The 22331-nt window shown below is 41.8% G+C and overlaps 98 pseudogenes; all 98 read right to left on the minus strand.

Annotated features, from left to right (window-relative positions):
• Positions 1-23: 23 nt before the first annotated feature.
• Positions 24-142, minus strand: LOC142666082 (5S ribosomal RNA; annotated as a pseudogene).
• Positions 143-209: 67 nt separating this feature from the next.
• Positions 210-328, minus strand: LOC142737344 (5S ribosomal RNA; annotated as a pseudogene).
• Positions 329-395: 67 nt separating this feature from the next.
• Positions 396-514, minus strand: LOC142701065 (5S ribosomal RNA; annotated as a pseudogene).
• A 67-nt stretch (positions 515-581) lies between these two features.
• Positions 582-700, minus strand: LOC142737403 (5S ribosomal RNA; annotated as a pseudogene).
• Positions 701-767: 67 nt separating this feature from the next.
• On the minus strand, positions 768-886 carry LOC142737346 (5S ribosomal RNA; annotated as a pseudogene).
• Positions 887-953: 67 nt separating this feature from the next.
• Positions 954-1072, minus strand: LOC142737573 (5S ribosomal RNA; annotated as a pseudogene).
• A 67-nt stretch (positions 1073-1139) lies between these two features.
• Positions 1140-1258, minus strand: LOC142738291 (5S ribosomal RNA; annotated as a pseudogene).
• Positions 1259-1511: 253 nt separating this feature from the next.
• Positions 1512-1630, minus strand: LOC142736083 (5S ribosomal RNA; annotated as a pseudogene).
• Positions 1631-1697: 67 nt separating this feature from the next.
• Positions 1698-1816, minus strand: LOC142737049 (5S ribosomal RNA; annotated as a pseudogene).
• Positions 1817-1883: 67 nt separating this feature from the next.
• Positions 1884-2002, minus strand: LOC142727270 (5S ribosomal RNA; annotated as a pseudogene).
• Positions 2003-2069: 67 nt separating this feature from the next.
• On the minus strand, positions 2070-2188 carry LOC142735893 (5S ribosomal RNA; annotated as a pseudogene).
• A 67-nt stretch (positions 2189-2255) lies between these two features.
• Positions 2256-2374, minus strand: LOC142693136 (5S ribosomal RNA; annotated as a pseudogene).
• A 67-nt stretch (positions 2375-2441) lies between these two features.
• Positions 2442-2560, minus strand: LOC142681092 (5S ribosomal RNA; annotated as a pseudogene).
• A 67-nt stretch (positions 2561-2627) lies between these two features.
• On the minus strand, positions 2628-2746 carry LOC142733157 (5S ribosomal RNA; annotated as a pseudogene).
• Positions 2747-2813: 67 nt separating this feature from the next.
• LOC142735591 (5S ribosomal RNA) lies at positions 2814-2932 on the minus strand (annotated as a pseudogene).
• A 67-nt stretch (positions 2933-2999) lies between these two features.
• Positions 3000-3118, minus strand: LOC142683776 (5S ribosomal RNA; annotated as a pseudogene).
• A 67-nt stretch (positions 3119-3185) lies between these two features.
• Positions 3186-3304, minus strand: LOC142738257 (5S ribosomal RNA; annotated as a pseudogene).
• Positions 3305-3371: 67 nt separating this feature from the next.
• On the minus strand, positions 3372-3490 carry LOC142706822 (5S ribosomal RNA; annotated as a pseudogene).
• A 67-nt stretch (positions 3491-3557) lies between these two features.
• On the minus strand, positions 3558-3676 carry LOC142735711 (5S ribosomal RNA; annotated as a pseudogene).
• A 67-nt stretch (positions 3677-3743) lies between these two features.
• LOC142737914 (5S ribosomal RNA) lies at positions 3744-3862 on the minus strand (annotated as a pseudogene).
• A 67-nt stretch (positions 3863-3929) lies between these two features.
• Positions 3930-4048, minus strand: LOC142737306 (5S ribosomal RNA; annotated as a pseudogene).
• Positions 4049-4301: 253 nt separating this feature from the next.
• LOC142736495 (5S ribosomal RNA) lies at positions 4302-4420 on the minus strand (annotated as a pseudogene).
• A 253-nt stretch (positions 4421-4673) lies between these two features.
• Positions 4674-4792, minus strand: LOC142736411 (5S ribosomal RNA; annotated as a pseudogene).
• Positions 4793-5231: 439 nt separating this feature from the next.
• Positions 5232-5350, minus strand: LOC142737973 (5S ribosomal RNA; annotated as a pseudogene).
• A 67-nt stretch (positions 5351-5417) lies between these two features.
• LOC142727447 (5S ribosomal RNA) lies at positions 5418-5536 on the minus strand (annotated as a pseudogene).
• Positions 5537-5789: 253 nt separating this feature from the next.
• LOC142727458 (5S ribosomal RNA) lies at positions 5790-5908 on the minus strand (annotated as a pseudogene).
• A 253-nt stretch (positions 5909-6161) lies between these two features.
• On the minus strand, positions 6162-6280 carry LOC142686764 (5S ribosomal RNA; annotated as a pseudogene).
• Positions 6281-6347: 67 nt separating this feature from the next.
• Positions 6348-6466, minus strand: LOC142737319 (5S ribosomal RNA; annotated as a pseudogene).
• Positions 6467-6719: 253 nt separating this feature from the next.
• LOC142727469 (5S ribosomal RNA) lies at positions 6720-6838 on the minus strand (annotated as a pseudogene).
• Positions 6839-6905: 67 nt separating this feature from the next.
• LOC142669020 (5S ribosomal RNA) lies at positions 6906-7024 on the minus strand (annotated as a pseudogene).
• A 67-nt stretch (positions 7025-7091) lies between these two features.
• Positions 7092-7210, minus strand: LOC142706943 (5S ribosomal RNA; annotated as a pseudogene).
• A 252-nt stretch (positions 7211-7462) lies between these two features.
• Positions 7463-7581, minus strand: LOC142680265 (5S ribosomal RNA; annotated as a pseudogene).
• Positions 7582-7648: 67 nt separating this feature from the next.
• On the minus strand, positions 7649-7767 carry LOC142705589 (5S ribosomal RNA; annotated as a pseudogene).
• A 67-nt stretch (positions 7768-7834) lies between these two features.
• LOC142737248 (5S ribosomal RNA) lies at positions 7835-7953 on the minus strand (annotated as a pseudogene).
• A 67-nt stretch (positions 7954-8020) lies between these two features.
• On the minus strand, positions 8021-8139 carry LOC142699943 (5S ribosomal RNA; annotated as a pseudogene).
• Positions 8140-8206: 67 nt separating this feature from the next.
• LOC142678764 (5S ribosomal RNA) lies at positions 8207-8325 on the minus strand (annotated as a pseudogene).
• Positions 8326-8392: 67 nt separating this feature from the next.
• Positions 8393-8511, minus strand: LOC142733168 (5S ribosomal RNA; annotated as a pseudogene).
• Positions 8512-8578: 67 nt separating this feature from the next.
• Positions 8579-8697, minus strand: LOC142738284 (5S ribosomal RNA; annotated as a pseudogene).
• A 67-nt stretch (positions 8698-8764) lies between these two features.
• Positions 8765-8883, minus strand: LOC142682515 (5S ribosomal RNA; annotated as a pseudogene).
• Positions 8884-8950: 67 nt separating this feature from the next.
• LOC142682846 (5S ribosomal RNA) lies at positions 8951-9069 on the minus strand (annotated as a pseudogene).
• A 67-nt stretch (positions 9070-9136) lies between these two features.
• LOC142681103 (5S ribosomal RNA) lies at positions 9137-9255 on the minus strand (annotated as a pseudogene).
• Positions 9256-9322: 67 nt separating this feature from the next.
• On the minus strand, positions 9323-9441 carry LOC142683654 (5S ribosomal RNA; annotated as a pseudogene).
• Positions 9442-9880: 439 nt separating this feature from the next.
• Positions 9881-9999, minus strand: LOC142736260 (5S ribosomal RNA; annotated as a pseudogene).
• A 67-nt stretch (positions 10000-10066) lies between these two features.
• Positions 10067-10185, minus strand: LOC142736707 (5S ribosomal RNA; annotated as a pseudogene).
• A 67-nt stretch (positions 10186-10252) lies between these two features.
• LOC142733179 (5S ribosomal RNA) lies at positions 10253-10371 on the minus strand (annotated as a pseudogene).
• A 67-nt stretch (positions 10372-10438) lies between these two features.
• Positions 10439-10557, minus strand: LOC142738285 (5S ribosomal RNA; annotated as a pseudogene).
• Positions 10558-10624: 67 nt separating this feature from the next.
• Positions 10625-10743, minus strand: LOC142682537 (5S ribosomal RNA; annotated as a pseudogene).
• Positions 10744-10810: 67 nt separating this feature from the next.
• LOC142682857 (5S ribosomal RNA) lies at positions 10811-10929 on the minus strand (annotated as a pseudogene).
• A 67-nt stretch (positions 10930-10996) lies between these two features.
• Positions 10997-11115, minus strand: LOC142681114 (5S ribosomal RNA; annotated as a pseudogene).
• A 67-nt stretch (positions 11116-11182) lies between these two features.
• On the minus strand, positions 11183-11301 carry LOC142683676 (5S ribosomal RNA; annotated as a pseudogene).
• Positions 11302-11740: 439 nt separating this feature from the next.
• Positions 11741-11859, minus strand: LOC142736269 (5S ribosomal RNA; annotated as a pseudogene).
• A 67-nt stretch (positions 11860-11926) lies between these two features.
• Positions 11927-12045, minus strand: LOC142737472 (5S ribosomal RNA; annotated as a pseudogene).
• A 67-nt stretch (positions 12046-12112) lies between these two features.
• LOC142707868 (5S ribosomal RNA) lies at positions 12113-12231 on the minus strand (annotated as a pseudogene).
• Positions 12232-12298: 67 nt separating this feature from the next.
• LOC142737120 (5S ribosomal RNA) lies at positions 12299-12417 on the minus strand (annotated as a pseudogene).
• A 67-nt stretch (positions 12418-12484) lies between these two features.
• Positions 12485-12603, minus strand: LOC142699455 (5S ribosomal RNA; annotated as a pseudogene).
• Positions 12604-12670: 67 nt separating this feature from the next.
• LOC142736459 (5S ribosomal RNA) lies at positions 12671-12789 on the minus strand (annotated as a pseudogene).
• A 67-nt stretch (positions 12790-12856) lies between these two features.
• On the minus strand, positions 12857-12975 carry LOC142729641 (5S ribosomal RNA; annotated as a pseudogene).
• A 67-nt stretch (positions 12976-13042) lies between these two features.
• On the minus strand, positions 13043-13161 carry LOC142738530 (5S ribosomal RNA; annotated as a pseudogene).
• A 67-nt stretch (positions 13162-13228) lies between these two features.
• LOC142704596 (5S ribosomal RNA) lies at positions 13229-13347 on the minus strand (annotated as a pseudogene).
• A 67-nt stretch (positions 13348-13414) lies between these two features.
• Positions 13415-13533, minus strand: LOC142729885 (5S ribosomal RNA; annotated as a pseudogene).
• A 254-nt stretch (positions 13534-13787) lies between these two features.
• Positions 13788-13906, minus strand: LOC142707065 (5S ribosomal RNA; annotated as a pseudogene).
• A 67-nt stretch (positions 13907-13973) lies between these two features.
• On the minus strand, positions 13974-14092 carry LOC142678532 (5S ribosomal RNA; annotated as a pseudogene).
• Positions 14093-14159: 67 nt separating this feature from the next.
• On the minus strand, positions 14160-14278 carry LOC142735310 (5S ribosomal RNA; annotated as a pseudogene).
• Positions 14279-14345: 67 nt separating this feature from the next.
• On the minus strand, positions 14346-14464 carry LOC142737014 (5S ribosomal RNA; annotated as a pseudogene).
• A 67-nt stretch (positions 14465-14531) lies between these two features.
• On the minus strand, positions 14532-14650 carry LOC142727392 (5S ribosomal RNA; annotated as a pseudogene).
• Positions 14651-14717: 67 nt separating this feature from the next.
• LOC142707187 (5S ribosomal RNA) lies at positions 14718-14836 on the minus strand (annotated as a pseudogene).
• A 67-nt stretch (positions 14837-14903) lies between these two features.
• On the minus strand, positions 14904-15022 carry LOC142707308 (5S ribosomal RNA; annotated as a pseudogene).
• A 67-nt stretch (positions 15023-15089) lies between these two features.
• LOC142737736 (5S ribosomal RNA) lies at positions 15090-15208 on the minus strand (annotated as a pseudogene).
• Positions 15209-15647: 439 nt separating this feature from the next.
• Positions 15648-15766, minus strand: LOC142698546 (5S ribosomal RNA; annotated as a pseudogene).
• A 67-nt stretch (positions 15767-15833) lies between these two features.
• Positions 15834-15952, minus strand: LOC142688559 (5S ribosomal RNA; annotated as a pseudogene).
• A 67-nt stretch (positions 15953-16019) lies between these two features.
• Positions 16020-16138, minus strand: LOC142737749 (5S ribosomal RNA; annotated as a pseudogene).
• Positions 16139-16578: 440 nt separating this feature from the next.
• LOC142707441 (5S ribosomal RNA) lies at positions 16579-16697 on the minus strand (annotated as a pseudogene).
• A 67-nt stretch (positions 16698-16764) lies between these two features.
• LOC142678543 (5S ribosomal RNA) lies at positions 16765-16883 on the minus strand (annotated as a pseudogene).
• A 67-nt stretch (positions 16884-16950) lies between these two features.
• On the minus strand, positions 16951-17069 carry LOC142727514 (5S ribosomal RNA; annotated as a pseudogene).
• A 67-nt stretch (positions 17070-17136) lies between these two features.
• LOC142703927 (5S ribosomal RNA) lies at positions 17137-17255 on the minus strand (annotated as a pseudogene).
• A 67-nt stretch (positions 17256-17322) lies between these two features.
• On the minus strand, positions 17323-17441 carry LOC142727635 (5S ribosomal RNA; annotated as a pseudogene).
• Positions 17442-17508: 67 nt separating this feature from the next.
• LOC142668865 (5S ribosomal RNA) lies at positions 17509-17627 on the minus strand (annotated as a pseudogene).
• Positions 17628-17694: 67 nt separating this feature from the next.
• Positions 17695-17813, minus strand: LOC142707556 (5S ribosomal RNA; annotated as a pseudogene).
• Positions 17814-17880: 67 nt separating this feature from the next.
• LOC142737737 (5S ribosomal RNA) lies at positions 17881-17999 on the minus strand (annotated as a pseudogene).
• A 439-nt stretch (positions 18000-18438) lies between these two features.
• Positions 18439-18557, minus strand: LOC142698535 (5S ribosomal RNA; annotated as a pseudogene).
• A 67-nt stretch (positions 18558-18624) lies between these two features.
• On the minus strand, positions 18625-18743 carry LOC142688548 (5S ribosomal RNA; annotated as a pseudogene).
• A 67-nt stretch (positions 18744-18810) lies between these two features.
• LOC142714462 (5S ribosomal RNA) lies at positions 18811-18929 on the minus strand (annotated as a pseudogene).
• Positions 18930-19182: 253 nt separating this feature from the next.
• On the minus strand, positions 19183-19301 carry LOC142729705 (5S ribosomal RNA; annotated as a pseudogene).
• Positions 19302-19368: 67 nt separating this feature from the next.
• LOC142666611 (5S ribosomal RNA) lies at positions 19369-19487 on the minus strand (annotated as a pseudogene).
• A 67-nt stretch (positions 19488-19554) lies between these two features.
• On the minus strand, positions 19555-19673 carry LOC142692080 (5S ribosomal RNA; annotated as a pseudogene).
• A 253-nt stretch (positions 19674-19926) lies between these two features.
• LOC142678776 (5S ribosomal RNA) lies at positions 19927-20045 on the minus strand (annotated as a pseudogene).
• A 67-nt stretch (positions 20046-20112) lies between these two features.
• LOC142723837 (5S ribosomal RNA) lies at positions 20113-20231 on the minus strand (annotated as a pseudogene).
• Positions 20232-20298: 67 nt separating this feature from the next.
• On the minus strand, positions 20299-20417 carry LOC142727480 (5S ribosomal RNA; annotated as a pseudogene).
• Positions 20418-20484: 67 nt separating this feature from the next.
• LOC142669031 (5S ribosomal RNA) lies at positions 20485-20603 on the minus strand (annotated as a pseudogene).
• Positions 20604-20670: 67 nt separating this feature from the next.
• LOC142736983 (5S ribosomal RNA) lies at positions 20671-20789 on the minus strand (annotated as a pseudogene).
• Positions 20790-20856: 67 nt separating this feature from the next.
• Positions 20857-20974, minus strand: LOC142711894 (5S ribosomal RNA; annotated as a pseudogene).
• Positions 20975-21041: 67 nt separating this feature from the next.
• Positions 21042-21160, minus strand: LOC142681125 (5S ribosomal RNA; annotated as a pseudogene).
• A 67-nt stretch (positions 21161-21227) lies between these two features.
• LOC142678042 (5S ribosomal RNA) lies at positions 21228-21346 on the minus strand (annotated as a pseudogene).
• A 67-nt stretch (positions 21347-21413) lies between these two features.
• LOC142738444 (5S ribosomal RNA) lies at positions 21414-21532 on the minus strand (annotated as a pseudogene).
• A 67-nt stretch (positions 21533-21599) lies between these two features.
• LOC142687339 (5S ribosomal RNA) lies at positions 21600-21718 on the minus strand (annotated as a pseudogene).
• A 67-nt stretch (positions 21719-21785) lies between these two features.
• LOC142733201 (5S ribosomal RNA) lies at positions 21786-21904 on the minus strand (annotated as a pseudogene).
• Positions 21905-21971: 67 nt separating this feature from the next.
• Positions 21972-22090, minus strand: LOC142727491 (5S ribosomal RNA; annotated as a pseudogene).
• Positions 22091-22157: 67 nt separating this feature from the next.
• On the minus strand, positions 22158-22276 carry LOC142669035 (5S ribosomal RNA; annotated as a pseudogene).
• Between the last annotated feature and the right edge of the window lie 55 nt (positions 22277-22331).

The following is a 22331-nucleotide window of genomic DNA, read 5'->3' on the forward strand; positions in this document are numbered from 1 at the left end:
AAAATCTAAACGACATAATAAAAATTCAACCGCACCACGGATTCCCAGACAGTTTCCCACACTGGTACTAGCGAGGCCTTAAGCTGTGTAACTTCTGCGTTCTGACGAGAGCAGGCACAATCAGCTTAGAATGGCCATTGACGTTAAATGCTTTAATCCATAGTCCTATTTAATCTATTGTGAAACAAAATCTAAACGACATAATAAAAAGTCAACCGCACCACGGATTCCCAGACAGTCTCCCACACTGGTACTAGCAAAGCCTTAAGCTGTGTAACTTCTGCGATCTGACGAGAGCAGGCACATTCAGCTTAGAATGGCCATTGACATTAAATGCTTTAATCCATAGTCCTTTTTAATCGATTGTGAAACAAAATCTAAACGACATAATAAAAAGTCAACCGCACCACGGATTCCCAGACAGTCTCCCACACTGGTACTTGCGAGGCCTTAAGCTGTGTAACTTCTGCGGTCTGACGAGAGGAGGCACATTCAGCTTAGAATGGCCATTGACATTAAATGCTTTAATCCATAGTCCTTTTTAATCGATTGTGAAACAAAATCTAAACGACATAATAAAAATTCAACCGCACCACGGATTCCCAGACAGTTTCCCACACTGGTACTAGCGAGGCCTTAAGCTGTGTAACTTCTGCGTTCTGACGAGAGCAGGCACATTCAGCTTAGAATGGCCATTGACGTTAAATGCTTTAATCCATAGTCCTATTTAATCTATTGTGAAACAAAATCTAAACGACATAATAAAAAGTCAACCGCACCACGGATTCCCAGACAGTCTCCCACACTGGTACTAGCAAAGCCTTAAGCTGTGTAACTTCTGCGATCTGACGAGAGCAGGCACATTCAGCTTAGAATGGCCATTGACATTAAATGCTTTAATCCATAGTCCTTTTTAATCGATTGTGAAACAAAATCTAAACGACATAATAAAAAGTCAACCGCACCACGGATTCCCAGACAGTCTCCCACACTGGTACTAGCGAGGCCTTAAGCTGTGTAACTTCTGCGGTCTGACGAGAGCAGGCACATTCAGCTTAGAATGGCCATTGCCATTAAATGCTTTAATCCATAGTCCTTTTTAATCGATTGTGAAACAAAATCTAAACGACATAATAAAAATTCAACCGCACCACAGATTCCCAGACAGTCTCCCACACTGGTACTAGCGAGGCCTTAAGCTGTGTAACTTCTGCGATCTGACGAGAGCAGGCACATTCAGCTTAGAATGGCCATTGACGTTAAATGCTTTAATCCATAGTCCTATTTAATCTATTGTGAAACAAAATCTAAACGACATAATAAAAAGTCAACCGCACCACGGATTCCCAGACACTCTCCCACACTGGTACTAGCGAGGGCTTAAGCTGTGTAAGTTCTGCGATCTAACGAGAGCAGGCACATTCAGCTTAGAATTGCCATTGACATTAAATGCTTTAATCCATAGTCCTTTTTAATCGATTGTGAAACAAAATCTAAACGACATAATAAAAAGTCTACCGCACCACGGATTCCCAGACAGCCTCCCACACTGGTACTAGCGAGGCCTTAAGCTGTGTAACTTCTGCGTTCTGACGAGAGCAGGCACATTCAGCTTAGAATGGCCATTGACGTTAAATGCTTTAATCCATAGTCCTATTTAATCTATTGTGAAACAAAATCTAAACGACATAATAAAAAGTCAACCGCACCATGGATTCCCAGACAGTCTCCCACACTGGTACTAGCGAGGCCTTAAGCTGTGTAATTTCTGCGATCTGACGAGAGCAGGCACATTCAGCTTAGAATGGCCATTGACATTAAATGCTTTAATCCATAGTCCTTTTTAATCGATTGTGAAACAAAATCTAAACGACATAATAAAAAGTCAACCGCACCACGGATTCCCAGACAGTCTCCCACACTGGTACTAGCGAGGCCTTAAGCTGTGTAACTTCTGCGTTCTGACGAGAGCAGGCACATTCAGCTTAGAATGGCCATTGACGTTAAATGCTTTAATCCATAGTCCTATTTAATCTATTGTGAAACAAAATCTAAACGACATAATAAAAAGTCAACCGCACCACGGATTCCCAGACAGTCTCCCACACTGGTACCAGCGAGGCCTTAAGCTGTGTAACTTCTGCGATCTGACGAGAGCAGGCACATTCAGCTTAGAATGGCCATTGACATTAAATGCTTTAATCCATAGTCCTTTTTAATCGATTGTGAAACAAAATCTAAACGACATAATAAAAATTCAACCGCTCCACGGATTCCCAGACAGTTTCCCACACTGGTACTAGCGAGGACTTAAGCTGTGTAACTTCTGCGATCTGACGAGAGCAGGCACATTCAGCTTAGAATGGCCATTGACGTTAAATCCTTTAATCCATAGTCCTATTTAATCTATTGTGAAACAAAATCTAAACGACATAATAAAAAGTCAACCGCACCACGGATTCCCAGACAGTCTCCCACACTGGTACTAGCGAGGCGTTAAGCTGTGTAACTTCTGCGATCTAACGAGAGCAGGCACATTCAGCTTAGAATGGCCATTGACGTTAAATGCTTTAATCCAAAGTCCTATTTAATCTATTGTGAAACAAAATCTAAACGACATAATCAAAAGTCAACCACACCACGGATTCCCAGACAGTCTCCCACACTGGTACTAGCGAGGCCTTAAGCTGTGTAACTTCTGCGATCTGACGAGAGCAGGCACATTCAGCTTAGAATGGCCATTGACATTAAATGCTTTAATCCATAGTACTTTTTAATCGATTGTGAAACAAAATCTAAACGACATAATAAAAAGTCAACCGCACCACGGATTCCCAGACAGTCTCCCAGACTGGTACTAGCGAGGCCTTAAGCTGTGTAACTTCTGCGATCTGACGAGAGCAGGGACATTCAGCTTAGAATGGCCATTGACATTAAATGCTTTAATCCATAGTCCTTTTTAATCGATTGTGAAACAAAATCTAAACGACATAATAAAAAGTCAACCGCACCACGGCTTCCCAGACAGTCTCCCACACTGGTACTAGCGAGTCCTTAAGCTGTGTAACTTCTGCGATCTGACGAGAGCAGGCACATTCAGCTTAGAATGGCCATTAACATTAAAAGCCTTAATCCATAGTCCTTTTTAATCGATTGTGAAACAAAATCTAAACTACATAATAAAAAGTCAACCGCACCACGGATTCCCAGACAGTCTCCCACACTGGTACTAGCGAGGCCTTAAGCTGTGTAACTTCTGCAATCTGACGAGAGCAGGCACATTCAGCTTAGAATGGCCATTAACATTAAAAGCCTTAATCCATAGTCCTATTTAATCTATTGTGAAACAAAATCTAAACGACATAATAAAAAGTCAACCGCACCACGGATTCCCAGACAGTCTCCCACACTGGTACTAGCGAGGCCTTAAGCTGTGTAACTTCTGCGATCTGACGAGAGCAGGCACATTCAGCTTAGAATGGCCATTGACATTAAAAGCCTTAATCCATAGTCCTATTTAATCTATTGTGAAACAAAATCTAAACAACATAGTAAAAAGTCAACCGCACCACGGATTCCCAGACAGTCTCCCACACTGGTACTAGCGAGGCCTTAAGCTGTGTAACTTCTGCGATCTGACGAGAGCAGGGACCTTCAGCTTAGAATGGCCATTGACATTAAATGCTTTAATCCATAGTCCTTTTTAATCGATTGTGAAACAAAATCTAAACGACATAATAAAAATTCAACCGCACCACGGATTCCCAGACAGTCTCCCACACTGGTACTAGCGAGGCCTTAAGCTGTGTTACTTCTGCGTTCTGACGAGAGCAGGCACATTCAGCTTAGAATGGCCATTGACGTTAAATGCTTTAATCCATAGTCCTATTTAATCTATTGTGAAACAAAATCTAAACGACATAATAAAAAGTCAACCGCACCATGGATTCCCAGACAGTCTCCCACACTGGTACTAGCGAGGCCTTAAGCTGTGTAACTTCTGCGATCTGACGAGAGCAGGCACATTCAGCTTAGAATGGCCATTGACATTAAATGCTTTAATCCATAGTCCTATTTAATCTATTGTGAAACAAAATCTAAACGACATAATAAAAAGTCAACCGCACCATGGATTCCCAGACAGTCTCCCACACTGGTACTAGCGAGGCGTTAAGCTGTGTAACTTCTGCGATCTAACAAGAGCAGGGACATTCAGCTTAGAATGGCCATTGACATTAAAGGCTTTAATCCATAGTCCTTTTTAATCGATTGTGAAACAAAATCTAAACGACACAATAAAAATTCAACCGCACCACGGATTCCCAGACAGTCTCCCACACTGGTACTAGCGAGGCCTTAAGCTGTGTAACTTCTGCGATCTGACGAGAGCAGGCACATTCAGCTTAGAATGGCCATTGACATTAAATCCTTTAATCCATAGTCCTATTTAATCTATTGTGAAACAAAATCTAAACGACATAATAAAAAGTCAACCGCACCACGGATTGCCAGACAGTCTCCCACACTGGTACTAGCGAGGCGTTAAGCTGTGTAATTTCTGCGATCTAACGAGAGCAGGCACATTCAGCTTAGAATGGCCATTGACATTAAATGCTTTAATCCATAGTCCTTTTTAATCGATTGTGAAACAAAATCTAAACGACATAATAAAAAGTCAACCGCACCACGGATTCCCAGACAGTCTCCCACACTGGTACTAGCGAGGCCTTAAGCTGTGTAACTTCTGCGATCTGACGAGAACAGGCACATTCAGCTTAGAATGGCCATTAACGTTAAAAGCCTTAATCCATAGTCCTATTTAATCTATTGTGAAACAAAATCTAAACGACATAATAAAAAGTCAACCGCACCACGGATTCCCGCTCAGTCTCCCACACTGGTACTAGCGAGGCGTTAAGCTGTGTAACTTCTGCGATCTAACAAGAGCAGGGACATTCAGCTTAGAATGGCCATTGACATTAAAGGCTTTAATCCATAGTCCTTTTTAATCGATTGTGAAACAAAATCTAAACGACACAATAAAAATTCAACCGCACCACGGATTCCCAGACAGTCTCCCACACTGGTACTAGCGAGGCCTTAAGCTGTGTAACTTCTGCGTTCTGACCAGAGGAGGCACATTCAGCTTAGAATGGCCATTGACGTTAAATGCTTTAATCCATAGTCCTATTTAATCTATTGTGAAACAAAATCTAAACGACATAATCAAAAGTCAACCACACCACGGATTCCCAGACAGTCTCCCACACTGGTACTAGCGAGGCCTTAAGCTGTGTAACTTCTGCGATCTAAAGAGAGCAGGCACATTCAGCTTAGAATGGCCATTGACATTAAATGCTTTAATCCATAGTACTTTTTAATCGATTGTGAAACAAAATCTAAACGACATAATAAAAAGTCAACCGCACCACGGATTCCCAGACAGTCTCCCACACTGGTACTAGCGAGGCCTTAAGCTGTGTAACTTCTGCGATCTGACGAGAGCAGGGACATTCAGCTTAGAATGGCCATTGACATTAAATGCTTTAATCCATAGTCCTTTTTAATCGATTGTGAAACAAAATCTAAACGACATAATAAAAAGTCAACCGCACCACGGATTCCCAGACAGTCTCCCACACTGGTACTAGCGAGGCGTTAAGCTGTGTAACTTCTGCGATCTAACAAGAGCAGGGACATTCAGCTTAGAATGGCCATTGACATTAAATGCTTTAATCCATAGTACTTTTTAATCGATTGTGAAACAAAATCTAAACGACATAATAAAAAGTCAACCGCACCACGGATTCCCAGACAGTCTCCCACACTGGTACTAGCGAGGCCTTAAGCTGTGTAACTTCTGCGATCTGACGAGAGCAGGGACATTCAGCTTAGAATGGCCATTGACATTAAAGGCTTTAATCCATAGTCCTTTTTAATCGATTGTGAAACAAAATCTAAACGACACAATAAAAATTCAACCGCACCACGGATTCCCAGACAGTCTCCCACACTGGTACTAGCGAGGCCTTAAGCTGTGTAACTTCTGCGTTCTGACCAGAGGAGGCACATTCAGCTTAGAATGGCCATTGACGTTAAATGCTTTAATCCATAGTCCTATTTAATCTATTGTGAAACAAAATCTAAACGACATAATCAAAAGTCAACCACACCACGGATTCCCAGACAATCTCCCACACTGGTACTAGCGAGGCCTTAAGCTGTGTAACTTCTGCGATCTAAAGAGAGCAGGCACATTCAGCTTAGAATGGCCATTGACATTAAATGCTTTAATCCATAGTACTTTTTAATCGATTGTGAAACAAAATCTAAACGACATAATAAAAAGTCAACCGCACCACGGATTCCCAGACAGTCTTCCACACTGGTACTAGCGAGGCCTTAAGCTGTGTAACTTCTGCGATCTGACGAGAGCAGGGACATTCAGCTTAGAATGGCCATTGACATTAAATGCTTTAATCCATAGTCCTTTTTAATCGATTGTGAAACAAAATCTAAACGACATAATAAAAAGTCAACCGCACCACGGATGCCCAGACAGTCTCCCACACTGGTACTAGCGAGGCGTTAAGCTGTGTAACTTCTGCGATCTAACAAGAGCAGGGACATTCAGCTTAGAATGGCCATTGACATTAAATGCTTTAATCCATAGTACTTTTTAATCGATTGTGAAACAAAATCTAAACGACATAATAAAAAGTCAACCGCACCACGGATTCCCAGACAGTCTCCCACACTGGTACTAGCGAGGCCTTAAGCTGTGTAACTTCTGCGATCTGACGAGAGCAGGGACATTCAGCTTAGAATGGCCATTGACATTAAATGCTTTAATTCATAGTCCTTTTTAATCGATTGTGAAACAAAATCTAAACGACATAATAAAAAGTCAACCGCACCACGGATTCCCAGACAGTCTCCCACACTGGTACTAGCGAGTCCTTAAGCTGTGTAACTTCTGCGATCTGACGAGAGCAGGCACATTCAGCTTAGAATGGCCATTGACGTTAAATGCTTTAATCCATAGTCCTATTTAATCTATTGTGAAACAAAATCTAAACGACTTAATAAAAAGTCAACCGCACCACGGATTCCCAGACAGTCTCCCACACTGGTACTAGCGAGGCCTTAAGCTGTGTAACTTCTGCGATCTGACGAGAGCAGGCACATTCAGCTTAGAATGGCCATTGACATTAAATGCTTTAATCCATAGTCCTTTTTAATCGATTGTGAAACAAAATCTAAACGACATAATAAAAAGTCAACGTACCATGGATTCCCAGACAGTCTCCCACACTGGTACTAGCGAGGCCTAAAGCTGTGTAACTTCTGCGATCTGACGAGAGCAGGCACATTCAGCTTAGAATTGCCACTGACATTAAATCCTTTAATCCATAGTCCTATTTAATCTATTGTGAAACAAAATCTAAACGACATAATAAAAAGTCAACCGCACCACGGATTCCCAGACAGTCTCCCACACTGGTACTAGCGAGGCGTTAAGCTGTGTAACTTCTGCGATCTAACGAGAGCAGGCACATTCAGCTTAGAATGGCCATTGACATTAAATGCTTTAATCCATAGTCCTTTTTAATCGATTGTGAAACAAAATCTAAACGACATAATAAAAGGTCAACCGCACCACGGATTCCCAGACAGTCTCCCACACTGGTACTAGCGAGGCCTTAAGCTGTGCAACTTCTGCGATCTGACGAGAGCATGCACATTCAGCTTAGAATGGCCATTAACATTAAAAGCCTTAATCCATAGTCCTATTTAATCTATTGTGAAACAAAATCGAAACAACATAATAAAAAGTCAACCGCACCACGAATTCCCAGACAGTCTCCCACACTGGTACTAGCGAGGGCTTAAGCTGTGTAACTTCTGCGATCTGACGAGAGCAGGCACATTCAGCTTAGAATGGCCATTGACATTAAAAGCCTTAATCCATAGTCCTATTTAATCTATTGTGAAACAAAATCTAAACAACATAATAAAAAGACAACCGCACCACGGATTCCCAGACAGTCTCCCACACTGGTACTAGCGAGGCGTTAAGCTGTGTAACTTCTGCGATCTGACGAGAGCAGGGACATTCAGCTTAGAATGGCCATTGACATTAAAGGCTTTAATCCATAGTCCTTTTTAATCGATTGTGAAACAAAATCTAAACGACATAATAAAAATTCAACCGCACCACGGATTCCCAGACAGTCTCCCACACTGGTACTAGCGAGGCCTTAAGCTGTGTAACTTCTGCGTTCTGACCAGAGCAGGCACATTCAGCTTAGAATGGCCATTGACGTTAAATGCTTTAATCCATAGTCCTATTTAATCTATTGTGAAACAAAATCTAAACGACATAATAAAAAGTCAACCACACCACGGATTCCCAGACAGTCTCCCACACTGGTACTAGCGAGGCCTTAAGCTGTGTAACTTCTGCGATCTGACGAGAGCAGGCACATTCAGCTTAGAATGGCCATTGACATTAAATGCTTTAATCCATAGTACTTTTTAATCGATTGTGAAACAAAATCTAAACGACATAATAAAAAGTCAACCGCACCACGGATTCCCAGACAGTCTCCCACACTGGTACTAGCGAGGCCTTAAGCTGTGTAACTTCTGCGATCTGACAAGAGCAGGGACATTCAGCTTAGAATGGCCATTGACATTAAATGCTTTAATCCATAGTCCTTTTTAATCGATTGTGAAACAAAATCTAAACGACATAATAAAAAGTCAACCGCACCATGGATTCCCAGACAGTCTCCCACACTGGTACTAGCGAGGCCTTAAGCTGTGTAACTTCTGCGATCCGACGAGAGCAGGGACATTCAGCTTAGAATGGCCATTGACATTAAATGCTTTAATCCATAGTCCTTTTTAATCGATTGTGAAACAAAATCTAAACGACATAATAAAAATTCAACCGCACCACGGATTCCCAGACAGTCTCCCACACTGGTACTAGCGAGGACTTAAGCTGTGTAACTTCTGCGATCTGACGAGAGCAGGCACATTCAGCTTAGAATGGCCATTGACGTTAAATCCTTTAATCCATAGTCCTATTTAATCTATTGTGAAACAAAATCTAAACGACATAATAAAAAGTCAACCGCACCACGGATTCCCAGACAGTCTCCCACACTGGTACTAGCGAGGCGTTAAGCTGTGTAACTTCTGCGATCTAACGAGAGCAGGCACATTCAGCTTAGAATGGCCATTGACATTAAATGCTTTAATCCATAGTCCTTTTTAATCGATTGTGAAACAAAATCTAAACGACATAATAAAAAGTCAACTGCACCACGGATTCCCAGACAGTCTCCCACACTGGTACTAGCGAGGCCTTAAGCTGTGTAACTTCTGCGATCTGACGAGAGGAGGCACATTCAGCTTAGAATGGCCATTGACGTTAAATGCTTTAATCCATAGTACTTTTTAATCGATTGTGAAACAAAATCTAAACGACATAATAAAAAGTCAACCGCACCACGGATTCACAGACAGTCTCCCACACTGGTATTAGCGAGGCTTTAAGCTGTGTAACTTCTGCGATCTGACGAGAGCAGGGACATTCAGCTTAGAATGGCCATTGACATTAAACGCTTTAATCCATAGTCCTTTTTAATCGATTGTGAAACAAAATCTAAACGACATAATAAATATTCAACCGCACCACGGATTCCCAGACAGTCTCCAACACTGGTACTAGAGAGGCCTTAAGCTGTGTAACTTCTGCGATCTGACGAGAGCATGCACATTCAGCTTAGAATTGCCATTGACGTTAAATGCTTTAATCCATAGTCCTATTTAATCGATTGTGAAACAAAATCTAAACGACATAATAAAAAGTCAACCGCACCACGGATTCCCAGACAGTCTCCCACACTGGTACTAGCGAGACCTTAAGCTGTGTAACTTCTGCGATCTGACGAGAGCAGGCACATTCAGCTTAGAATGGCCATTGACATTAAAAGCCTTAATCCATAGTCCTATTTAATCTATTGTGAAACAAAATCTAAACAACATAATAAAAAGTCAACCGCACCACGGATTCCCAGACAGTCTCCCACACTGGTACTAGCGAGGCCTTAAGCTGTGTAACTTCTGCGTTCTGACCAGAGCAGGCACATTCAGCTTAGAATGGCCATTGACGTTAAATGCTTTAATCCATAGTCCTATTTAATCTATTGTGAAACAAAATCTAAACGACATAATAAAAAGTCAACCACACCACGGATTCCCAGACAGTCTCCCACACTGGTACTAGCGAGGCCTTAAGCTGTGTAACTTCTGCGATCTGACGAGAGCAGGCACATTCAGCTTAGAATGGCCATTGACATTAAATGCTTTAATCCATAGTACTTTTTAATCGATTGTGAAACAAAATCTAAACGACATAATAAAAAGTCAACCGCACCACGGATTCCCAGACAGTCTCCCACACTGGTACTAGCGAGGCCTTAAGCTGTGTAACTTCTGCGATCTGACAAGAGCAGGGACATTCAGCTTAGAATGGCCATTGACATTAAATGCTTTAATCCATAGTCCTTTTTAATCGATTGTGAAACAAAATCTAAACGACATAATAAAAAGTCAACCGCACCATGGATTCCCAGACAGTCTCCCACACTGGTACTAGCGAGGCCTTAAGCTGTGTAACTTCTGCGATCCGACGAGAGCAGGGACATTCAGCTTAGAATGGCCATTGACATTAAATGCTTTAATCCATAGTCCTTTTTAATCGATTGTGAAACAAAATCTAAACGACATAATAAAAATTCAACCGCACCACGGATTCCCAGACAGTCTCCCACACTGGTACTAGCGAGGACTTAAGCTGTGTAACTTCTGCGATCTGACGAGAGCAGGCACATTCAGCTTAGAATGGCCATTGACGTTAAATCCTTTAATCCATAGTCCTATTTAATCTATTGTGAAACAAAATCTAAACGACATAATAAAAAGTCAACCGCACCACGGATTCCCAGACAGTCTCCCACACTGGTACTAGCGAGGCGTTAAGCTGTGTAACTTCTGCGATCTAACGAGAGCAGGCACATTCAGCTTAGAATGGCCATTGACATTAAATGCTTTAATCCATAGTCCTTTTTAATCGATTGTGAAACAAAATCTAAACGACATAATAAAAAGTCAACTGCACCACGGATTCCCAGACAGTCTCCCACACTGGTACTAGCGAGGCCTTAAGCTGTGTAACTTCTGCGATCTGACGAGAGGAGGCACATTCAGCTTAGAATGGCCATTGACGTTAAATGCTTTAATCCATAGTACTTTTTAATCGATTGTGAAACAAAATCTAAACGACATAATAAAAAGTCAACCGCACCACGGATTCACAGACAGTCTCCCACACTGGTATTAGCGAGGCTTTAAGCTGTGTAACTTCTGCGATCTGACGAGAGCAGGGACATTCAGCTTAGAATGGCCATTGACATTAAACGCTTTAATCCATAGTCCTTTTTAATCGATTGTGAAACAAAATCTAAACGACATAATAAATATTCAACCGCACCACGGATTCCCAGACAGTCTCCAACACTGGTACTAGAGAGGCCTTAAGCTGTGTAACTTCTGCGATCTGACGAGAGCATGCACATTCAGCTTAGAATTGCCATTGACGTTAAATGCTTTAATCCATAGTCCTATTTAATCGATTGTGAAACAAAATCTAAACGACATAATAAAAAGTCAACCGCACCACGGATTCCCAGACAGTCTCCCACACTGGTACTAGCGAGACCTTAAGCTGTGTAACTTCTGCGATCTGACGAGAGCAGGCACATTCAGCTTAGAATGGCCATTGACATTAAAAGCCTTAATCCATAGTCCTATTTAATCTATTGTGAAACAAAATCTAAACAACATAATAAAAAGTCAACCGCACCACGGATTCCCAGACAGTCTCCCACACTGGTACTAGCGAGGCCTTAAGCTGTGTAACTTCTGCGATCTGACGAGAGCATGCACATTCAGCTTAGAATGGCCATTGACGTTAAATGCTTTAATCCATAGTCCTATTTAATCGATTGTGAAACAAAATCTAAACGACATAATAAAAAGTCAACCGCACCACGGATTCCCAGACAGTCTCCCACACTGGTACTAGCGAGGGCTTAAGCCGTGTAACTTCTGTGATCTAACGAGAGCAGGCACATTCAGCTTAGAATGGCCATTGACATTAAATGCTTTAATCCATAGTCCTTTTTAATCGATTGTGAAACAAAATCTAAACGCCATAATAAAAAGTCAACCGCACCACGGATTCCCAGACAGTCTCCCACACTGGTACTAGCGAGGCCTTAAGCTGTGTAACTTCTGCGATCTGACGAGAGCAGGCACATTGAGCTTAGAATGGCCATTGACATTAAATGCTTTAATCCATAGTCCTTTTTAATCGATTGTGAAACAAAATCTAAACGACATAATAAAAAGTCAACCACACTACGGATTCCCAGACAGTCTCCCACACTAGTACTAGCGAGGCCTTAAGCTGTGTAACTTCTGCGTTCTGACCAGAGCAGGCACATTCAGCTTAGAATGGCCATTGACGTTAAATGCTTTAATCCATAGTCCTATTTAATCTATTGTGAAACAAAATCTAAACGACATAATAAAAAGTCAACCACACCACGGATTCCCAGACAGTCTCCCACACTGGTACTAGCGAGGCCTTAAGCTGTGTAACTTCTGCGATCTGACGAGAGCAGGCACATTCAGCTTAGAATGGCCATCGACATTAAATGCTTTAATCCATAGTACTTTTTAATCGATTGTGAAACAAAATCTAAACGACATAATAAAAAGTCAACCGCACCACGGATTCCCAGACAGTCTCCCACACCGGTACTAGCGAGGCCTTAAGCTGTGTAACTTCTGCGATCTGACGAGAGCAGGGACATTCAGCTTAGAATGGCCATTGACATTAAATGCTTTAATCCATAGTCCTTTTTAATCGATTGTGAAACAAAATCTAAACGACAAAATAAAAAGTCAACCGCACCATGGATTCCCAGACAGTCTCCCACACTGGTACTAGCGAGGCCTTAAGCTGTGTAACTTCTGCGATCTGACGAGAGCAGGGACATTCAGCTTAGAATGGCCATTGACATTAAATGCTTTATTCCATAGTCCTTTTTAATCGATTGTGAAACAAAATCTAAACGACATAATAAAAATTCAACCGCACCACGGATTCCCAGACAGTCTCCCACACTGGTACTAGCGAGGACTTAAGCTGTGTAACGTCTGCGATCTGACGAGAGCAGGCACATTCAGCTTAGAATGGCCATTGACACTAAATCCTTTAATCCATAGTCCTATTTAATCTATTGTGAAACAAAATCTAAACGACATAATAAAAAGTCAACCGCACCACGGATTCCCAGACAGTCTCCCACACTGGTACTAGCGAGGCCTTAAGCTGTGTAACTTCTGCGATCTGACGAGAGCAGGCACATTCAGCTTAGAATGGCCATTAACATTAAAAGCCTTAATCCATAGTCCTATTTAATCTATTGTGAAACAAAATCTAAACAACATAATAAAAAGTCAACCGCACCACGGATTCCCAGACAGTCTCCCACACTGGTACTAGCGAGGGCTTAAGCTGTGTAACTTCTGCGATCTGACGAGAGGAGGCACATTCAGCTTAAAATGGCCATTGACATTAAATGCTTTAATCCATAGTCCTTTTTAATCGATTGTGAAACAAAAATCTAAACGACATAATAAAAAGTCAACCGCACCACGGATTCCCAGACAGTCTCCCACACTGGTACTAGCGAGGCCTTAAGCTGTGTAACTTCTGCGATCTGACGAGAGCAGGCACATTCAGCTTAGAATGGCCATTGACATTAAAAGCCTTAATCCATAGTCCTATTTAATCTATTGTGAAACAAAATCTAAACAACATAGTAAAAAGACAACCGCACCACGGACTCCCTGACAGTCTCCCACACTGGTACTAGCGAGGCCTTAAGCTGTGTAACTTCTGCGATCTGACGAGAGCAGGGACATTCAGCTTAGAATGGCCATTGACATTAAATGCTTTAATCCATAGTCCTTTTTAATCGATTGTGAAACAAAATCTAAACGACATAATAAAAATTCAACCGCACCACGGATTCCCAGACAGTCTCCCACACTGGTACTAGCGAGGCCTTAAGCTGTGTAACTTCTGCGTTCTGACGAGAGCAGGCACATTCAGCTTAGAATGGCCATTGACGTTAAATGCTTTAATCCATAGTCCTATTTAATCTATTGTGAAACAAAATCTAAACGACATAATAAAAAGTCAGCCGCACCACGGATTCCCAGACAGTCTCCCACACTGGTACTAGCGAGGCCTTAAGCTGTGTAACTTCTGCGATCTGACGAGAGCAGGCACATTCAGCTTAGAATGGCCATTGACATTAAATGCTTTAATCCATAGTCCTTTTTAATCGATTGTGAAACAAAATCTAAACGACATAATAAAAAGTCAACCGCACCACGGATTCCCAGACAGTCTCCCACACTGGTACTAGCGAGGCCTTAAGCTGTGTAACTTCTGCGTTCTGACGAGAGCAGGCACATTCAGCTTAGAATGGCCATTGACGTTAAATGCTTTAATCCATAGTCCTATTTAATCTATTGTGAAACAAAATCTAAACGACATAATAAAAAGTCAACCGCACCACGGATTCCCAGACAGTCTCCCACACTGGTACTAGCGAGGCCTTAAGCTGTGTAACTTCTGCGATCTGACGAGAGCAGGCACATTCAGCTTAGAATGGCCATTGACATTAAATGCTTTAATCCATAGTCCTTTTTAATCGATTGTGAAACAAAATCTAAACGACATAATAAAAAGTCAACCGCACCACGGATTCCCAGACAGTCTCCCACACTGGTACTAGCGAGGCCTTAAGCTGTGTAACTTCTGCGATCTGACGAGAGCAGGCACATTCAGCTTAGAATGGCCATTGACATTAAATGCTTTAATCCATAGTCCTTTTTAATCGATTGTGAAACAAAATCTAAACGACATAATAAAAAGTCAACCGCACCACGGATTCACAGACAGTCTCCCACACTGGTACTAGCGAGGCCTTAAGCTGTGTAACTTCTGCGATCTGACGAGAGCAGGGACATTCAGCTTAGAATGGCCATTGACATTAAACGCTTTAATCCATAGTCCTTTTTAATCGATTGTGAAACAAAATCTAAACGACATAATAAAAATTCAACCACACCACGGATTCCCAGACAGTCTCCCACACTGGTACTAGCGAGGCCTTAAGCTGTGTAACTTCTGCGATTTGACGAGAGCTGGCACATTCAGCTTAGAATTGCCATTGACGTTAAATGCTTTAATCCATAGTCCTATTTAATCTATTGTGAAACAAAATCTAAACGACATAATAAAAAGTCAACCGCACCACGGATTCCCAGACAGTCTCCCACACTGGTTCTAGCGAGGCGTTAAGCTGTGTAACTTCTGTGATCTAACGAGAGCATGCACATTCAGCTTAGAATGGCCATTGACAGTAAATGCTTTAATCCATAGTCCTATTTAATCTATTGTGAAACAAAATCTAAAAGACATAATAAGAAGTCAACCGCACCACGGATTCCCAGACAGTCTGCCACACTGGTACTAGCGAGGCCTTAAGCTGTGTAACTTCTGCGATATGACGAGAGCAGGTACATTCAGCTTAGAATGGCCATTGACATTAAAAGCCTTAATCCATAGTCCTATTTAATCTATTGTGAAATAAAATCTAAACAACATAATAAAAAGTCAACCACACCACGGATTCCCAGACAGTCTCCCACACTGGTACTAGCAAGGCCTTAAGCTATGTAACTTCTGCGATCTGACGAGAGCAGGGACATTCAGCTTAGAATGGCCATTGACATTAAATGCTTTAATCCATAGTCCTTTTTAATCGATTGTGAAACAAAATCTAAACGACATAATAAAAATTCAACAGCACCAAGGATTCCCAGACAGTCTCCCACACTGGTACTAGTGAGGCCTTAAGCTGTGTAACTTCTGCGATCTGACGAGAGCAGGCACATTCAGCTTAGAATGGCCATTGACATTAAACGCTTTAATCCATAGTCCTTTTTAAACGATTGTGAAACAAAATCTAAACGACATAATAAAAAGTCAACCGCACCACGGATTCCCAGACAGTCTCCCACACTGGTACTAGCGAGGCGTTAAGGTGTGTAACTTCTGCGATCTGACGAGAGCAGGCACATTCAGCTTAGAATGGCCATTAACATTAAAAGCCTTAATCCATAGTCCTATTTAATCTATTGTGAAACAAAATCTAAACAACATAATAAAAAGTCAACCGCACCACGGATTCCCAGACAGTCTCCCACACTGGTACTAGCGAGGGCTTAAGCTGTGTAACTTCTGCGATCTGACGAGAGGAGGCACATTCAGCTTAAAATGGCCATTGACATTAAATGCTTTAATCCATAGTCCTTTTTAATCGATTGTGAAACAAAAATCTAAACGACATAATAAAAAGTCAACCGCACCACGGATTCCCAGACAGTCTCCCACACTGGTACTAGCGAGGCCTTAAGCTGTGTAACTTCTGCGATCTGACGAGAGCAGGCACATTCAGCTTAGAATGGCCATTGACATTAAAAGCCTTAATCCATAGTCCTATTTAATCTATTGTGAAACAAAATCTAAACAACATAGTAAAAAGACAACCGCACCACGGACTCCCTGACAGTCTCCCACACTGGTACTAGCGAGGCCTTAAGCTGTGTAACTTCTGCGATCTGACGAGAGCAGGGACATTCAGCTTAGAATGGCCATTGACATTAAATGCTTTAATCCATAGTCCTTTTTAATCGATTGTGAAACAAAATCTAAACGACATAATAAAAAGTCAACCGCACCACGGATTCCCAGACAGTCTCCCACACTGGTACTAGCGAGGCCTTAAGCTGTGTAACTTCTGCGTTCTGACGAGAGCAGGCACATTCAGCTTAGAATGGCCATTGACGTTAAATGCTTTAATCCATAGTCCTATTTAATCTATTGTGAAACAAAATCTAAACGACATAATAAAAAGTCAGCCGCACCACGGATTCCCAGACAGTCTCCCACACTGGTACTAGCGAGGCGTTAAGCTGTGTAACTTCTGCGATCTGACGAGAGCAGGCACATTCAGCTTAGAATGGCCATTGACATTAAATGCTTTAATCCATAGTCCTTTTTAATCGATTGTGAAACAAAATCTAAACGACATAATAAAAAGTCAACCGCACCACGGATTCCCAGACAGTCTCCCACACTGGTACTAGCGAGGCCTTAAGCTGTGTAACTTCTGCGTTCTGACGAGAGCAGGCACATTCAGCTTAGAATGGCCATTGACGTTAAATGCTTTAATCCATAGTCCTATTTAATCTATTGTGAAACAAAATCTAAACGACATAATAAAAAGTCAACCGCACCACGGATTCCCAGACAGTCTCCCACACTGGTGCTAGCGAGGCCTTAAGCTGTGTAACTTCTGCGATCTGACGAGAGCAGGCACATTCAGCTTAGAATGGCCATTGACATTAAATGCTTTAATCCATAGTCCTTTTTAATCGATTGTGAAACAAAATCTAAACGACATAATAAAAAGTCAACCGCACCACGGATTCCCAGACAGTCTCCCACACTGGTACTAGCGAGGCCTTAAGCTGTGTAACTTCTGCGATCTGACGAGAGCAGGCACATTCAGCTTAGAATGGCCATTGACATTAAATGCTTTAATCCATAGTCCTTTTTAATCGATTGTGAAACAAAATCTAAACGACATAATAAAAAGTCAACCGCACCACGGATTCACAGACAGTCTCCCACACTGGTACTAGCGAGGCCTTAAGCTGTGTAACTTCTGCGATCTGACGAGAGCAGGGACATTCAGCTTAGAATGGCCATTGACATTAAACGCTTTAATCCATAGTCCTTTTTAATCGATTGTGAAACAAAATCTAAACGACATAATAAAAATTCAACCACACCACGGATTCCCAGACAGTCTCCCACACTGGTACTAGTGAGGCCTTAAGCTGTGTAACTTCTGCGATTTGACGAGAGCTGGCACATTCAGCTTAGAATTGCCATTGACGTTAAATGCTTTAATCCATAGTCCTATTTAATCTATTGTGAAACAAAATCTAAACGACATAATAAAAAGTCAACCGCACCACGGATTCCCAGACAGTCTCCCACACTGGTACTAGCGAGGCGTTAAGCTGTGTAACTTCTGTGATCTAACGAGAGCATGCACATTCAGCTTAGAATGGCCATTGACAGTAAATGCTTTAATCCATAGTCCTATTTAATCTATTGTGAAACAAAATCTAAACGACATAATAAGAAGTCAACCGCACCACGGATTCCCAGACAGTCTGCCACACTGGTACTAGCGAGGCCTTAAGCTGTGTAACTTCTGCGATATGACGAGAGCAGGTACATTCAGCTTAGAATGGCCATTGACATTAAAAGCCTTAATCCATAGTCCTATTTAATCTATTGTGAAATAAAATCTAAACAACATAATAAAAAGTCAACCACACCACGGATTCCCAGACAGTCTCCCACACTGGTACTAGCAAGGCCTTAAGCTATGTAACTTCTGCGATCTGACGAGAGCAGGGACATTCAGCTTAGAATGGCCATTGACATTAAATGCTTTAATCCATAGTCCTTTTTAATCGATTGTGAAACAAAATCTAAACGACATAATAAAAATTCAACAGCACCACGGATTCCCAGACAGTCTCCCACACTGGTACTAGCGAGGCCTTAAGCTGTGTAACTTCTGCGATCTGATGAGAGCAGGCACATTCAGCTTAGAATGGCCATTGACGTTAAATGCTTTAATCCATAGTCCTTTTTAAACGATTGTGAAACAAAATCTAAACGACATAATAAAAAGTCAACCGCACCACGGATTCCCAGACAGTCTCCCACACTGGTACTAGCGAGGCGTTAAGGTGTGTAACTTCTGCGATCTAACGAGAGCAGGCACATTCAGCTTAGAATGGCCATTGTCATAAAATGCTTTAATCCATAGTCCTTTTTAATCGATTGTGAAACAAAATCTAAACGACATAATAAAAAGTCAACCACACCACGAATTCCCAGACAGTCTCCCACACTGGTACTAGCGAGGCCTTAAGCTGTGTAACTTCTGCGATCTGACGAGAGCAGGCACATTCAGCTTAGAATGGCCATTGACATTAAAAGCCTTAATCCATAGTCCTATTTAATCTATTGTGAAACAAAATCTAAACGACATAATAAAAATTCAACCGCACCACGGATTCCCAGACAGTCTCCAACGCTGGTACTAGCGAGGCCTTAAGCTGTGTAACTTCTGCGTTCTGACGAGAGCAGGCACATTCAGCTTAGAATGACCATTGACATTAAATGCATTAATCCAAAGTCCTATTTAATCTATTGTGAAACAAAATCTAAACGACATAATAAAAAGTCAACCGCACCACGGATTCCCAGACAGTCTCCCACACTGGTACTAGCGAGGCCTTAAGCTGTGTAACTTCTGCGATATGACGAGAGCAGGGACATTCAGCTTAGAATGGCCATTGACATTAAATGCTTTAATCCATAGTCCTTTTTAATCGATTGTGAAACAAAATCTAAACGACATAATAAAAAGTCAACCCCACCACGGATTCCCAGACAGTCTCCCACACTGGTACTAGCGAGGCGTTAAGCTGTGTAACTTCTGTGATCTAACAAGAGCAGGCACATTCAGCTTAGAATGGCCATTGACATTAAAGGCTTTAATCCATAGTCCTTTTTAATCGATTGTGAAACAAAATCTAAACGACACAATAAAAATTCAACCGCACCACGGATTCCCAGACAGTCTCCCACACTGGTACTAGCGAGGCCTTAAGCTGTGTAACTTCTGCGTTCTGACCAGAGCAGGCACATTCAGCTTAGAATGGCCATTGACGTTAAATGCTTTAATCCATAGTCCTATTTAATCTATTGTGAAACAAAATCTAAACGACATAATCAAAAGTCAACCACACCACGGATTCCCAGACAGTCTCCCACACTGGTACTAGCGAGGCCTTAAGCTGTGTAACTTCTGCGTTCTGACGAGAGCAGGCACATTCAGCTTAGAATGGCCATTGACATTAAATGCTTTAATCCATAGTACTTTTTAATCGATTGTGAAACAAAATCTAAACGACATAATAAAAAGTCAACCGCACCACGGATTCCCAGACAGTCTCCCACACTGGTACTAGCGAGGCCTTAAGCTGTGTAACTTCTGCGATCTGACGAGAGCAGGGACATTCAGCTTAGAATGGCCATTGACATTAAATGCTTTAATTCATAGTCCTTTTTAATCGATTGTGAAACAAAATCTAAACGACATAATAAAAAGTCAACCGCACCACGGATTCCCAGACAGTCTCCCACACTGGTACTAGCGAGTCCTTAAGCTGTGTAACTTCTGCGATCTGACGAGAGCAGGCACATTCAGCTTAGAATGGCCATTGACGTTAAATGCTTTAATCCATAGTCCTATTTAATCTATTGTGAAACAAAATCTAAACGACTTAATAAAAAGTCAACCGCACCACGGATTCCCAGACAGTCTCCCACACTGGTACTAGCGAGGCCTTAAGCTGTGTAACTTCTGCGAGCTGACGAGAGCAGGAACATTCAGCTTAGAATGGCCATTGACATTAAATGCTTTAATCCATAGTCCTTTTTAATCGATTGTGAAACAAAATTTTAACGACATAATAAAAAGTCAACGTACCATGGATTCCCAGACAGTCTCCCACACTGGTACTAGTGAGGCCTAAAGCTGTGTAACTTCTGCGATCTGACGAGAGCAGGCACATTCAGCTTAGAATGGCCATTGACATTAAATCCTTTAATCCATAGTCCTATTTAATCTATTGTGAAACAAAATCTAAACGACATAATAAAAAGTCAACCGCACCACGGATTCCCAGACAGTCTCCCACACTGGTACTAGCGAGGCGTTAAGCTGTGTAACTTCTGCGATCTAACGAGAGCAGGCACATTCAGCTTAGAATGGCCATTGACATTAAATGCTTTAATCCATAGTCCTTTTTAATCGATTGTGAAACAAAATCTAAACGACATAATAAAAAGTCAACCGCACCACGGATTCCCAGACAGTCTCCCACACTGGTACTAGCGAGGTCTTAAGCTGTGTATCTTCTGCGATCTGACGAGAGCAGGCACATTCAGCTTAGAATGGCCATTAACATTAAAAGCCTTAATCCATAGTCCTATTTAATCTATTGTGAAACAAAATCGAAACAACATAATAAAAAGTCAACCGCACCACGAATTCCCAGACAGTCTCCCACACTGGTACTAGCGAGGTCTTAAGCTGTGTAACTTCTGCGTTCTGACCAGAGCAGGCACATTCAGCTTAGAATGGCCATTGACGTTAAATGCTTTAATCCATAGTCCTATTTAATCTATTGTGAAACAAAATCTAAACGACATAATCAAAAGTCAACCGCACCACGGATTCCCAGACAGTCTCCCACACTGGTACTAGCGAGGCCTTAAGCTGTGTAACTTCTGCGTTCTGACCAGAGCATGCACATTCAGCTTAGAATGGCCATTGACGTTAAATGCTTTAATCCATAGTCCTATTTAATCTATTGTGAAACAAAATCTAAACGACATAATCAAAAGTCAACCACACCACGGATTCCCAGACAGTCTCCCACACTGGTACTAGCGAGGCCTTAAGCTGTGTAACTTCTGCGATCTGACGAGAGCAGGCACATTCAGCTTAGAATGGCCATTGACATTAAATGCTTTAATCCATAGTACTTTTTAATCGATTGTGAAACAAAATCTAAACGACATAATAAAAAGTCAACCGCACCACGGATTCCCAGACAGTCTCCCACACTGGTACTAGCGAGGCCTTAAGCTGTGTAACTTCTGCGATCTGACGAGAGCAGGGACATTCAGCTTAGAATGGCCATTGACATTAAATGCTTTAATTCATAGTCCTTTTTAATCGATTGTGAAACAAAATCAAAACGACATAATAAAAAGTCAACCGCACCACGGATTCCCAGACAGTCTCCCACACTGGTACTAGCGAGTCCTTAAGCTGTGTAACTTCTGCGATCTGACGAGAGCAGGCACATTCAGCTTAGAATGGCCATTGACATTAAATGCTTTAATCCATAGTCCTATTTAATCTATTGTGAAACAAAATCTAAAC

This window comes from Rhinoderma darwinii, chromosome 1 (assembly GCF_050947455.1).
Source record: "Rhinoderma darwinii isolate aRhiDar2 chromosome 1, aRhiDar2.hap1, whole genome shotgun sequence".
Taxonomy (NCBI): domain Eukaryota; kingdom Metazoa; phylum Chordata; class Amphibia; order Anura; family Rhinodermatidae; genus Rhinoderma; species Rhinoderma darwinii.